Here is a 13,174-nt window from a genome sequence, read left to right as displayed (position 1 = left end):
GCGGGAGGGGCGGGGAGAGGAACCGGCCCGCCCCGCCGCTCCGGGACACCGGGTGGAAAGTGGGAATAGGAATGGAAAAGGGAAAGGGCCAGGGCCAGGGCGGGGGGAGTCCCCCCGCAGCTGGGAGCGCCGGCTAGCGCGAGGTGGCGGCAGCGGGGACTGAGCGTCAGAAGAGGGCTCGGGTTGGGAAAGTGTGAACTCTGTCGGTGCCATTCTTTGGTACTTGGCTTCCAGCGGTGGTGGTGGCGGCAGAGAAGTTTTGTCCCGGTGAAGTCTCTGAAAGCGCCCGGGTTTTCTCCGCACCGTCCGGCCAAGAGAGGGACGAAGGGCCGTATCAGGATGAGTGGCGATGGGAGGCTGCCAGCGGCCCGTGCCCGTTCCGTCTCCATTCCCAGGGGCCAGCCTGGGGAGCTGTAGGTGCAGGGTGCTGCGCCCTGCCCACCTCCCGCTCCCGCAGGCCCTGCCCTGCGGCCTAGGGCTGCGTGCGGGCCGGGCCGAGCTGAGCCGAGCCCGGCGGGGCACACGGGGCCGGCAGTGCGGGCCGGGCCGGGCCGTGCTGAGCCGGGCCCGGCGGGGCACACGGGGCCGGCAGTGCGGGCCGGGCCGTGCTGAGCCGGGCCCGGCGGGGCACACGGGGCCGGCAGTGCGGGCCGGGCCGGGCCGAGCTGAGCCCGGCGGGGCACACGGGGCCGGCAGTGCGGGCCGGGCCGGGCCGAGCTGAGCCGGGCCCGGCGGGGCACACGGGGCCGGCAGTGCGGGCCGGGCCGTGCTGAGCCGAGCCGGGCCCGGCGGGGCACACGGGGCCGCAGCCAGCCGACAGCAGTGACGCAGCGGTGGCTGCTCTGCGGAAAAGGCTCGGGTAATGAGGGAAGAAATCGCCTTCTTAACTGCAGGATTGCCATCAAACACCTACATCTAAATTTGGTTCTTTCCTGTAGCTAAATTGATCTAATAAAATATTTTTATTATTTTCTGATTGCTTTAAAAATTATCCTAGGCATAGAATCGTGGAATGGTTTGGGTTGGAAGGAACCTTACAGATCATGCTAGTCCCAACTCCCCTGACATGGGCAGGGACACCTTCCACTAGACCAGATTGCTCAAAGCCAGGTCCAGGGATGGAGCATTCACAGCCTCTCTGAAACAGACGCGTTGTTAGAGAAGAACATACAACAAGTTTCCTGATCTGAGGACCATATGTGCTAATTACAGGTACTGGGAAAAAAAAAAAAAATCTTTGCTAACATACTCGCCAAATTAAACACACAACCCCAGGTGTCTGTGCCAGTAACAAGTGGATGAAGTTGTGTGGTAATGTCTCCATTATGTAATGTTCATTTATCATGTAAATACCTAAACAAAACTATTTTGTGGTGGAGAGCAATGGCAACCACCCCAAATGGGAAATGTTACCTGGTTGTCTGGACAGCCTGTGTATACAGAGGCTGATAACCCAAGGGAAGATCTGAGTAGTGAAGGGATGCCCCCAGTGGGAAAGTAGCACTTAAAATATATGGTAACATCTGTCAAACCATCCTCAATTGCTCCTGATACTGTAACAGTTTTTTGCACATGCTAATTTCTTTACAATGCTTTAAATTAGTGGCTTCAGTAAAATGATCCAGATATCTTCAGGTGGATTTTTGAGAATGCATATTTCCATGCCACACAAAGATGGTACATGCAATGTAGATGTGAGTAGGTAAAAAGAAGAGCTGTTTTGCAAAATAAGGCAAGAAAAGACAGCATTCTTGGAGAAAAATTGTGTTTGGGGATTTTGGTGTGGTAAATTTGTTAATTTGTCATGCTATATTAACTCCATGACAATTGCTGTAATTAATATTTACTTGCCCAGCAGTAATAATACCAGAATATAAACTGGGGGAAGACTGTAACTTAGAAACTAATTTTTTTTTTCTTGATGGAGGGAGGCACAGGGCAGCCTAGGTTCCTATCAAGAGATGAGACAAGCAAGTGACACTGTCTTTATCCAGGCAGTTGAAATCAGATGTGAGACAATATTATTTCAGGTACAGGTACTTTAACCACTATGGGTTCTGGTAAACCTCTCTAGCTATATATAGACTGAGGTGTGTTTCGTCACAATCATCCATTCAGAGAGGGAATTTGGCTGGCATGCACTGAAATTTCTCTCCAGATAGGTGCCAGAGTTTTCCTTCGTCTTGCAAAAACCATACTGGGTTGGAAATGAATTGTCACAAGCTCATCTAAGGGTGGCTGGGGGTTAGGATGGATGCAGAGGCCTTGTTCCACAGGCCTAGATGGAGTCTTTGAGCTTTTATTCCGCACTTGTTTTCAGTAATTACATTACTTTCCTACCTTCTGGAAGAGTTGTATTAATTGATTAATAGGCACATTCTGTAAATATATACCAGTTGTGGAATGCTTGTATGTTGACTGCAGGCCTCTCATAACATTAGATAAATCGTTTTCCCTTGCAAAGATGGGAGCAAAATTGTAGGTATTTATTACCATTTGTAGGCCTGCCTACTACCCTTTTTGTTTTACATGTCATAAAAATTCGTTGACGCTATACAAATTAATTCCATTACTTCCTCCATTCCTTCTTTTTTTTTTTTTTTTTTTTTTTTTTTTTTTTAACAGGCAAGGCAAGACATATTCTGGTTCTGGTTGGGATAGAGTTATCATATCAACTAAGTGAGGTATTACTAACTGTACTACTAGTAGTAAACTGAATACAAGTACTTGGGGATACTTCAGTTTTATATCAACAAAAAAAGAAGCCTGTAATTTAATTTTTTTTTTTTCACATACTGATTTGGAGTGACTAGAACCAATATTAAAACCAAAGAAGTCAATGAAAGTCATGATCTGTTCACAGAGGAGTCAGTATAAAAAACCAAGGGCAAAATGTGACTGATAATTTGCCATGATTAATAGTTTAATCAGTACTGATTACATTACATAATGCCAAACGTATAGCAGTAGATCTTGCCTGAACTAATAATTTGCCTTAATTTCATTAATATTAATTTTCATCAAGCTGGCAGATACCTGTGTGAAAAAGCTTGGAAAAATTCAGTCATTTATAGTCCAGTATCTCCGGGGCAGAGCAATCAGTCATGCATGAGGTTATAGAATAAAATATAATCAACATCCACCTAATCTTCATATTGTGAGCTTAATTTCTGTGTCACTTGGTCTTTTACGTATATTTCTCATTTTTAAACTGACTTCCCTTGATCACTTGAATGTCAGCAAAAACACTCTATTGAACAAGGGCTATTGACATTATGCTACAATAATTTGGACAAAAACATTACATTTTACCTTCAGTTGCCTGCACTGGGAGACCAGGAAAGGGTTATTTTTGGCCATTTTACCTAGCTTATCTGGTTGGTTGCCTTTAAATAAGATGAGTGCTTCATATTTCAAATACAAAATAAAAGCTCTAATACAAAATAAAAGCTCTTTGGTTTTGGTGGGGTTTTTTTTTTTTTTTTCTTTTTCCTTTCTCTGCACTGGAGGTCTGAGGAATGAGGAAGAGAAATGTGTATCTTACAAAACAGGCTTTTGGTACCCTCTCATCCTAAAGGCTGAAGTTTAGTCTGATTTTTTTTTTTACTGTTGCTGTTTGTTGCAACCAGTGGCTGACCAGCCACCGGCTTCCTTTGCTAAATTATGTTTATCCACATGTCAGAACACTGGCTTCCAACAGCAGCTGGATTTAAGGAACTGGCTGGCCACTGGAAATGCTACAGAAATTTTAATAACCTCATGATCATTACACAATGAACTGGTGAAATAGTTTAGCTTGTAAGACAGCACTTTAGCTTCCTTTTTTTTCTGATCTGGAGTGGCTTTTGTATCTCTCTTCCTTCAAAAGGAAAAACTGCTTCTTCTAATCTTTCCCATGTTAGTCTCTCCTCCGCTTCCTCTACACACCATTTTTGCCTTATCCAGCTTCTATTTTCATCATACCAGCTTCAATTCTTGTAATTCTTGTGATTCGTTAATAACTTTTCTTTTTGCCTTCTTTTTCTTTGTTTTTGTTCCTCCTGTATTTTTATTTCTTTTCCCATTAATGTTATTTTTCTCCTGACCTCAGTTCAGGCCTTTCACTTTTTACCTTTTTTTTTACAATTTCTTTCTTTCATACTCACTTTCCTATTCTTCTGAGCTTTTTCCTCTCTGAAGTGAATGGGAGATTTTTCATGTTTCTACTTGTCAGCCAGTGGTGAGAAAGGGACCAGCAGCAGGTTCAGCCAGTTAGACCAGGGAAAGCTAAAAGAGGCACATTCTTGCCTGAAGCGGAGGGATGCATTTAACTTACTCTGCAGTTACATTAGAAGTCAAATTCATAGCTGAAGGGATGGTGTGAGTGGCTGAAAAAGTGGGATGTATGACACATGGACAATTTGCCTGTGTGTATGAGGATGCAGAGCTGCTTGGAGACTATGACTGAGCAGGTTTGCACGCTCTGTTGTCTGTGTGCTTCCTTGATCTGATGGAGGAGGCACAGAGCACTTCCTCTGCTCCATGTAGTGTTTCCCAGAAGTCAAGGGGAAAATAAATCCACATTGTACATGAATACCATGATCACAGCCAGAGCGTTCTGCTGGAGCAGCACAGATGACTGAATGCTTTTATTTAACAGTGGATTTTGAGGGAAATGTCCCACAGTACTGCTTTTAGTGTTAGTAACATAGAGTGGAGACCAAAGCAGGAATGGAAGGCTGGGGATATTTTGGAAAAATCTTCTATGGTCAAGTAAAACACTGGACAACAAAGCATATACACAATTAATTGTGTATAATTAATACACAATTATTGATTGAATTAATAGTAATTGAAAGTTATATATGAGTTTACAGTCTACAAATGCATGCCTAACTTTTGCCCACTGTATGCCATCCGCTGTATGAGAGCATCCATGAACAAAAATCTAAGATTATGTGATAGTATTAAGCCTGCCTGGGGCTTTGTTTCCTGCCAGACACTATGACACACTCTTGTCTCCCGACCACAAACTTAACTGAGTGATGCAGGCTTGGACTTGTGAAACATTTTCAGCATATAGGAGAGTTCTACTCATACTCAAACAATGTAGTTGGAGAAATACAGATACTGTTGTAAAATATATCTTGGATGCATGCATGCAAAACTATTATTAGACAACCATAAATATATGTTGGAAAATCCAGAAAAATAAATACTGATTTTTATTTAAAGCCTGTAAAATAATGGTGCAAAAAAGTGAAGTAATGGAAGAGTCCTTCTGTCTAGAGGAGTAAGAGAAACCAGCCATGAAGAGGCCATGTCAAACAGTGACATTTGCTGGCAAACTCCTGGAGAGAGTCCCTGATGATCAGCAGGCAGAAGTCTCCTTAATGAGGCCTGATGGTCTTGCACACGGGATGAGATAGTCTTTCTCACATGTAATCTATGTAGGTAAATGATGGACCTGGAATACCATTTTCACGTAGCTATCAAGCTTACTTGTTCCCCACTTGCAGGCTTCCTGTTACCCAATTTCTGGGCCATATCCATTTTATTGTTACTTCTGTTTTTTTGAAAAGTCTTTTGTGCCTTTTCAATTATCAGGAAGTTGAATGGATACCATACTGCTATGGCACTGAGTGGCTGAGAAACTGTCTCATCATCTGCCTGTGTCTGCAACACATAAAGCAGGAGCAAGCTGTAGTGAAAGTGCTACAAATATGCTGATTGCTTTCCTGACTTCTTTTGGTAACTCTCTATCTGCATAGATAATAGACTGAAATAAACAGATTTTGAATTGTTTCCACTGCAAATATTTTTTTTCCTCTTTACATATGAGAATGCTAAATTCTTTGCCTTCATTATGAGCACTCTAAAGAAGATAGTAGTTCAGTACTCTAGTATTGAACCAGTGCAATGAGCCCCCAGTGTGTTGTTGGCAGGCAGATTTGTGGCAAAATAGGTAAATACTTCCAGAGCATTGTTGCAAATCTGAAGACTGGGCCAGGTGGGAGGACAGCCATTGACTGGAATTCAGATAAGCAAGATGGAATAGTTATTTAAATACTGAGGGGATTATTATGATAAGCTTTCTTCCTTTGCTAGCTGTTCACTCTAGCTTGTGTGTGGACATTTATTCCCCCAACAACTTTTCCCACATTCAGTAGCTATGCCCTCCATTCTTCTCAGTACTCCCAAGCCATGTGCTATGAAGGAAACAGGTTCTTCCATGCAAAGCCCTTACTTTCCATCCACCTGACTCTACCTGATCTCTTCCATAATGTTAGGGTTGTTTTGATCTCTCATCAGCATGGAAGATGAGGCAATTATCTGTGTGGTGATGATTAACTCTTAGCATCTACAGCACTGCATAAAGGTCATGAGTATGAAGGTGGAGAGAGATGAGAGGATTTACTCAATCAGCAGCAAACTGTAGCATCTCCAGCTGGGCATGGGTGGACTCTGCAGTAGGCACTACCCAGACATAAGCTGCCCTAGGAAAGCATTTTTTGTATGTTTTAAATGTTTTAAATTGTTCTGAGACTGAAGTACTGAAAGGCACTAGAAATTACTATTTATGTTTGATATCCCACCATATTGTTTTGTGTCACTCTTAACTAAAAATCCTTATCATTCTTAGCTTATCTTGGTTTAAAACTGTACTTTTCCTGTATCACACTGAATAATATCTGTAGCTACAGAAATGTGACTGAAGATATGACTTGGAAACATAGATACCAAATTACATAGAGTTTAGAGTGATGAGTGACAACCAGACACTATTGTGTATAATAAACATACACTATTGTGTATAATTAATCCATATTGATTGACACATTTAATTTTAAATCACTAAAATTTATTTAATTTGTATCAATCCTTTAAAGCAACAGCATTTATTGCATCTTTCATGGGGAGCAAAGTAGGAAAACTGAAACAAAAAGCATTCTATGACCTTTTGTAAACTGCTGTAGTAAGTCCCCATTCTGCTCACACACTTAGGCAAGAGAAATTCAGTCATCATGACTCATCCTATCCTCTGCACCTTCTATAGTTCACTCCTTTGCATGAACTTCATCACATGCAGCCAGCTTCTTATTTTTTACGGTGGGACACGGAATGGAAAAGATAACTATTACAGCAGACCTGGAAATACAGCTAATATGCATGTAGACTTAAATATGCATCATGTTTATTCACTCATTACATGTTCAGCTGAAAATATAGATGTTTGCCACTGCCTTCTTTGCTGCACAATTGCACAGCAATGATAGAAGACATTGAAATGCCCTTTTCTCTCTCTCTTCACATTCAAAAGGGCAAGGTTCTCTAACAAAATAAACAAACATACTTATGCATTTTTGTCGACCTCAATGCTGCTGTGTGGCTTAAACATGAAGCCATGTAATGGAGCAAGCTGTATTATGATCAAAGTATAGAACAGTATATATTTGCGTGCAGATTGTGTTGGAATTTACATTGCAACTAAGTGTCTTTCTTACAACTGGCTTTAACTGTGAGTTGTTAAAATTTATGTTTGAGCTGAGGTTTCCAAAACCTGACCAATTTGAAAGGGTTTTTTAATGATACAGGAAGTTTGATGCATGCTAACCTTTGTCAATTTTCAATATCCTACTGCGAAGGACAGGAGTTGAAACCTTTCCAGTCTAAAGGCTTTTGATCTTTGGCTTGGGACAGTCACTCCCCCCCCGCCCCCCACCACCCAGTAGTTTATTATTGAGAAATGGTTGAACAGGTCTTGTTGACAGGTTTTAGAGCTTTTCAGCCTGGGGCAGACACCTGGCATGGATAAGGTTTGCTTAGGTTTCAAGCAGGCTAAAGAACAATAATGGAGATTCCCAGTCTTCATTACTGAGAAAGCTTGTAGCTCCTTCTGCAATTCTGTATTGTCTTATCCTCATGGCTCTTCTTTTCTGTAGGTATTTGGACCATGGTTTTATAGCCTTGCTCTCAACCATACAAAAACCAAACAAAACAAAACAAATAAACAAACAAAAACCCCTAAGCCAAAAAACAAAACAAAACAAAAAAAAAACCCACAAACAAAAAAAATCTGTCAGGCTCAATCTGTGTCAAATTTTATTTGATAAATAATTAATTAGAATGTATTTTGCTAAACAAAATAGTGGGTTTTTTCAGTCATCATTTCTTAAGGAAACGTATGGAAATAATATATTTGGAAGACAATGTGTGACTACTATGCCTGTGTGAGAATGAAGCTGGGTTTAACGCCTAATCACTTTACATGTGTTTGCAGACAAAAAAAATCTTTAGATTCATCATTCATTGAGAAAAGCTCTGCTTGTTTGTTTTTTTTTTCTCTTTTATTTTTTTAATTGGTTTGTAAGCAGGATTAGAGTGCTATTGAAGCCATTTTCTTTCTTGAGTGTGTATTCCATCATGGTGTTCCAGTTCTTAACCTGCCCCTGGCTGTATGTGCCTTTTTTGCCAGGAGCTTCCTGAGGAGCAGCACCACTCAGTCCACGAAGAGCTGGCAGCCAGGGAGTGGGGTCTGAGCACTTTTGCCAGCTGGCTGATCAGCTGAGGGACAAGGACAATAGCTTATCTATGCTTGCTCTGGTCAGCTCCCAAGACATTCTTGTCCTTCAGACTGGTATGACTCCTGGCTCAGTGCCTGTTTTCATCACTGTACTGCTGTTCTACATACACACAGCTTCTTTTTGCTAGTTATTTATCATTTTTGCATAATTTTACTTTTATTTGTGGCGGCCATCTAAACAACCGCTGCCTGTTTTCTGCATTTTTAGCAACAGTCATAAACTGCTGTCAGTTGGATCTTGTTAAGCCGCAACTTTATTCCATCAGCCTCTATTCTATGGAGCCTACACACCTCTAAACTGAACATAAAAGGAAATAAACACGTCACTCTAGGCATAAATCCCAGCAACTGAACATCTGTGTTTAATGCTTTTGAAATGCCCTTCGAAAAGGTAGCTGCAGGTGGTTTTGTTGGTAAATAATTTTGTACTTGTCCATATGTAATGTTTTAAAAGCCCAGTTTCACTGGTTTTTGCTTGGTTTTTTTAAAATCCATTAGGATCCATGTCTAGAGAGCTGAACTAATTAAAGAAAATAATGACCCACACTTGTATCAGATCAATATATTTGGAAATGTTTTTTGCAAGCTGAATAACAAGCTGAAAATTAGAATATAAATGTTGCCAATTCCATGAGCAAGGAAAGGGTTTAATGTCTGATATCAATATTATTATTAGATAGTTTTCAAAGTACTGCCAAAAGAGTACATAAAACTGCCACTGAGTTGCATATTTAGATTCAGTATTGTTCTTCCAAGTGGAGCACAGTTACAATCTTTATCTTGCTTTCCACCTCACCATGGTAACATGAGTTATGTACCAAATCTTTCTACTTCCAAGTACCTTTTTTGTGAACAGTCTGTTTATGTCAGAGATTATATTTTCAGGCTGTACACTTTATATCATTCAAAAGCAACTAATTCAGCACAGATATCTTGCAGTCCAGTAATGATGAAAATTGTTGTAGTCTAAAATGAAGTGCTGATTTTCTATCAGTACCTATTTTTGTTTCTTCAATGTCTCTTTTTCATTTTTTTCTCCTACTTTCTCCTGGCGAGACATTCTACTGAAGAAATGTAACTTCTCTAAACATCTTTTTAAGATACCTTATAAGTTTACAGACACTATTTGTTAGTCTGTCATTTAATTTATAGAAACAAAATGTACCTGACTCTTTCAGAAATTGTGTAGTCTGCAGTTTGTTCCTTGTTTGTTTAATCTAATCCCGTAACTAATGGTGTTGATCTCAACAAATTTAAGGGTGTCTATTTGTTTTTGTCATAGAGACAGTTCTCAAATATTAACCCTGCCTCAAACATTCACACAGCAAATTCAATGGGATGAAGAATTGTGGACCACAAAAGCAAAGCCACCCCTTTACAAAGCTGTTGTAGCTCTGAGTCAGTGATTTGTCTCTGTGAAAGACATACTAAGTTCTTCACATATAACTTCCAGATGAAGGACATTTTCTTCCTCAGGACGCGCTCAGGATACATCTCTTCTGAGCTACTTTTTCAGTTTCTTTCTGTCATAGATGCAAAACGCCAGAGAATCCATTTCTTGGCAGAAGGTAAATCACTTACAGAACAGAGAGTTACAGATTGCATATTTAGAAGTTCAATTTCTAACTGAAAGTATTTATTTAACATATCCCAAAGCTACAGTTGATATTCCTTCCTTTTGCTGGGCCTAGCAAACACTTTCTGTCTTACATGGGATTGCATGTGTGCTAAAGATCACAGAGCTTTTTTATCAAAATTGGTTCTCAGATGTGTATAAAGTTTTAACAACCATAAACAGTCTTTTCAAAAAGCAGCTTGTCACGTGACATATGTGGATGCCAACCAAGCTTTCTTTTTTTTTCTTTTTCTCCTAAATGAAAAAATTTCTTCCAGCAGCCTCCCATAAACTACTTCAAAGAAGTCTCAAGTCTTTCTTCCCCCAGATGACCTACTATTCTGTGTATTCTCAGAAAGTTAGTCAAGGTATTTGAAATCTGAGGAATGTGAATAACAGCAATTTTGATTTTTTTAAAACCAATAATGTATTTCAAGAGTCGTGATTTTATTTTCAATGTTTTTTTTTAGTTTATATCTCTCAATAACAGCAAAGACATATCTATAAAGGGATAAGGCCTGCAGAAAATCCAGTAGTTTTGGAAAACTACAAGGCTGACAAAAATCAGTTTCAATCGAACACAGTACTTAAATTATGCTTAGTGTCAAACATATGAGTTAGTGTAGGAAAGTTTAGACTCATGCCTCAGAGCTAACATGTTCCAGTGGTCTCTCAAATGACTGCTGAGAGAGGAAAGACTACAGGTTACCTGCACAGATTCGGCACCTCCAGGAGTGGGAATTTCTTCCATGCCCCTCATTTGCTGGATTTAAACACACATCAGCCAGTGGTCTCTTAAGTTCTTTGTTTAATATGCCAGAAACCACTGCCCATTCTACATAGCATGAATTCTAACCACATGCTGTCACTTTGATGGGTATTTTTCAGTGGACTTTTTTGAACAGTACAAGTAGCTGAAACCATGCTTTTGCTTAGTTAAGAAATAATGTTCTACTTAAAAAGCCAAGCATTCAAAATTATGACATTTCAGAAATGAGGCTGTCCCTCCAGCTTTAATTTGGCACCATATACGTGCCAGTCCTTAATGGCACAACTGTATTCTTTCCCTGTTCCCAGCTCCATTAATTGTAGTGCAGTATGCTTAGAAAATACAGCATCTGTTCACTGTTTTTATCCTTGTTGCTTAACTAGTGTCTACACCATGGAATGAGTGCAGAATTATTTTTTTCCTCATGATCCTTTCCAGAGCATACTAGAGTGCAACGGTGTCCAAATTAATCATGAACCTTAATGATCATATGGCTGCTATGAGAAGAAATGCATCATTATCTCCATTTGATGTACATGAAAGTGGAAGAAAATCCTCTCTGGAGGCCAAACAGGAAGCCAATGGCAGAACTGGAATTTGGGACCCAATCCAGTGCTCATTCTCCTGGGTGAAACCATTTTCCTCCAGGAAGTACTGAGCAGCCTTGGCTTTCATTGGCTTTGCAGTTTTGAGCATTCATCGTGCCTGTTCACCATCATCACAGCACTGGTTATCTTAAAAAGCTCAACCAGAAGATAAAACCCCAAATACATACAGTGGCTCTATGCCTGAAGCAACAAAAGCAAATTCTTCATTTAAATACGCTTTTCAGTGGAATGATGAAACGGGATGAAATTGTGTATTTTTGTTGTCCTAATGCTTCCTTCTTCTTACTTCAAAACCCGTATTTCTTCCTGATGCCTTCTTTAGTGTACCCACTGGGGAAGACACCACCTGTGCTAGGGATGGCAGGGAGCTACACTCGGGACAATTGTCAGGCCAGAACTTATGAACTGGAACACTGCTGCCCAGCTGAATGTGGGATGGACCCTTCCATCTGCTTTCCTATGGTGGGATTTGGGCACGTAGCAAAAATCTGGTTCCTTACTTCTCTGAAGGTTATTAGAACTTAATTAAGGCTGGCTATGTATGACTGAAATGAATGAACTTGTTCAATGCCTGGTATTTGAAGGGTGGATGGGCAGATGAACATGCAGTCCTTGTAAACACATAGACTATCCTTGGTAAATCATGAGCAATTTCTATTTCCTACAAAAGAAAAAAGCAATGTTCAACAAGAGAAGTGTTGCTAGTTCTGGGAAGGCAAAAATACTCACAGATATATACAAGGTTTTGTGCTTTCAGTCTCTTTTAGATGAAGTCTGCTCAGATATTTGAGGGATAATAGCAGGAGAAAATGTTTGGATAGGTAAATCAAAATAATTTTCTTTCAACTGTCATGTTCTTAAATTAGACAATAGAGTGCTAATATGTTTTAGACACAAAAAAGTACATAAATTGGTTTGAAAAGTCTAGAAACTAAAAGCTGAGCACTTTCATACCAGTGCCTGAGGTCATGCAATTTCTTTAGATTTTCTGACAAAATACGCCTCTTGGTTAATATAATTTAGCTCAGTTAAACTTGTTAAAGAATAAAGGTAGTATATCCTATGATAATTGCTGTATGATGAATTCATGTTGATTGTCCATTCTTTTGCTAAAATACCCTCCTCAGTATGTTGTGGAGGGCATATTTTTTAAAGGAATTTTAGAAAATAGATCCATTTATTTGGCTCGTCTAGAATATGCATTTATTGCTAGTTAGCCAAACCTTCATCTTTTTGGAAGCAGTTAATGGGGCTTGATGTGGTATATGCCCCATAGAATTTTCAGATGACTTTTAAAACTACATCCTATGTGCTTTGATCTGTGGGCATTTGTGGGTAATGTGGTTGCATGTGGAGAAACTGGCCTTTGGTGGAGGTTGGCAAACACCAGAACAAGTCCACTTGTGAAACACATGCAGTGAAGTCTGGTGGATCTCCTCCCACTTCAGCACTGACTAGCATGTGCTTTTGCTGTCTGTCTCATCCTATGTTCACTTCAAATAGTTCATGATGATCAAAACACACCACTGAATTATCCAGAGAATTTGGTGTTTCTTGTGCCATTAGACACTGCTCGAAGTTTAGATGACTGCTCACCTTCTCTACCTGCCCTAAGTTAT

The sequence above is a fragment of the Lonchura striata genome, chromosome 3, assembly GCF_050655825.1.
Source record: "Lonchura striata isolate lonStrDom1 chromosome 3, ASM5065582v1, whole genome shotgun sequence".
NCBI classification, from domain to species: domain Eukaryota; kingdom Metazoa; phylum Chordata; class Aves; order Passeriformes; family Estrildidae; genus Lonchura; species Lonchura striata.
The sequence above is the reverse complement of the archived record's forward strand: the minus strand, read 5'-3'. Positions refer to the sequence as shown.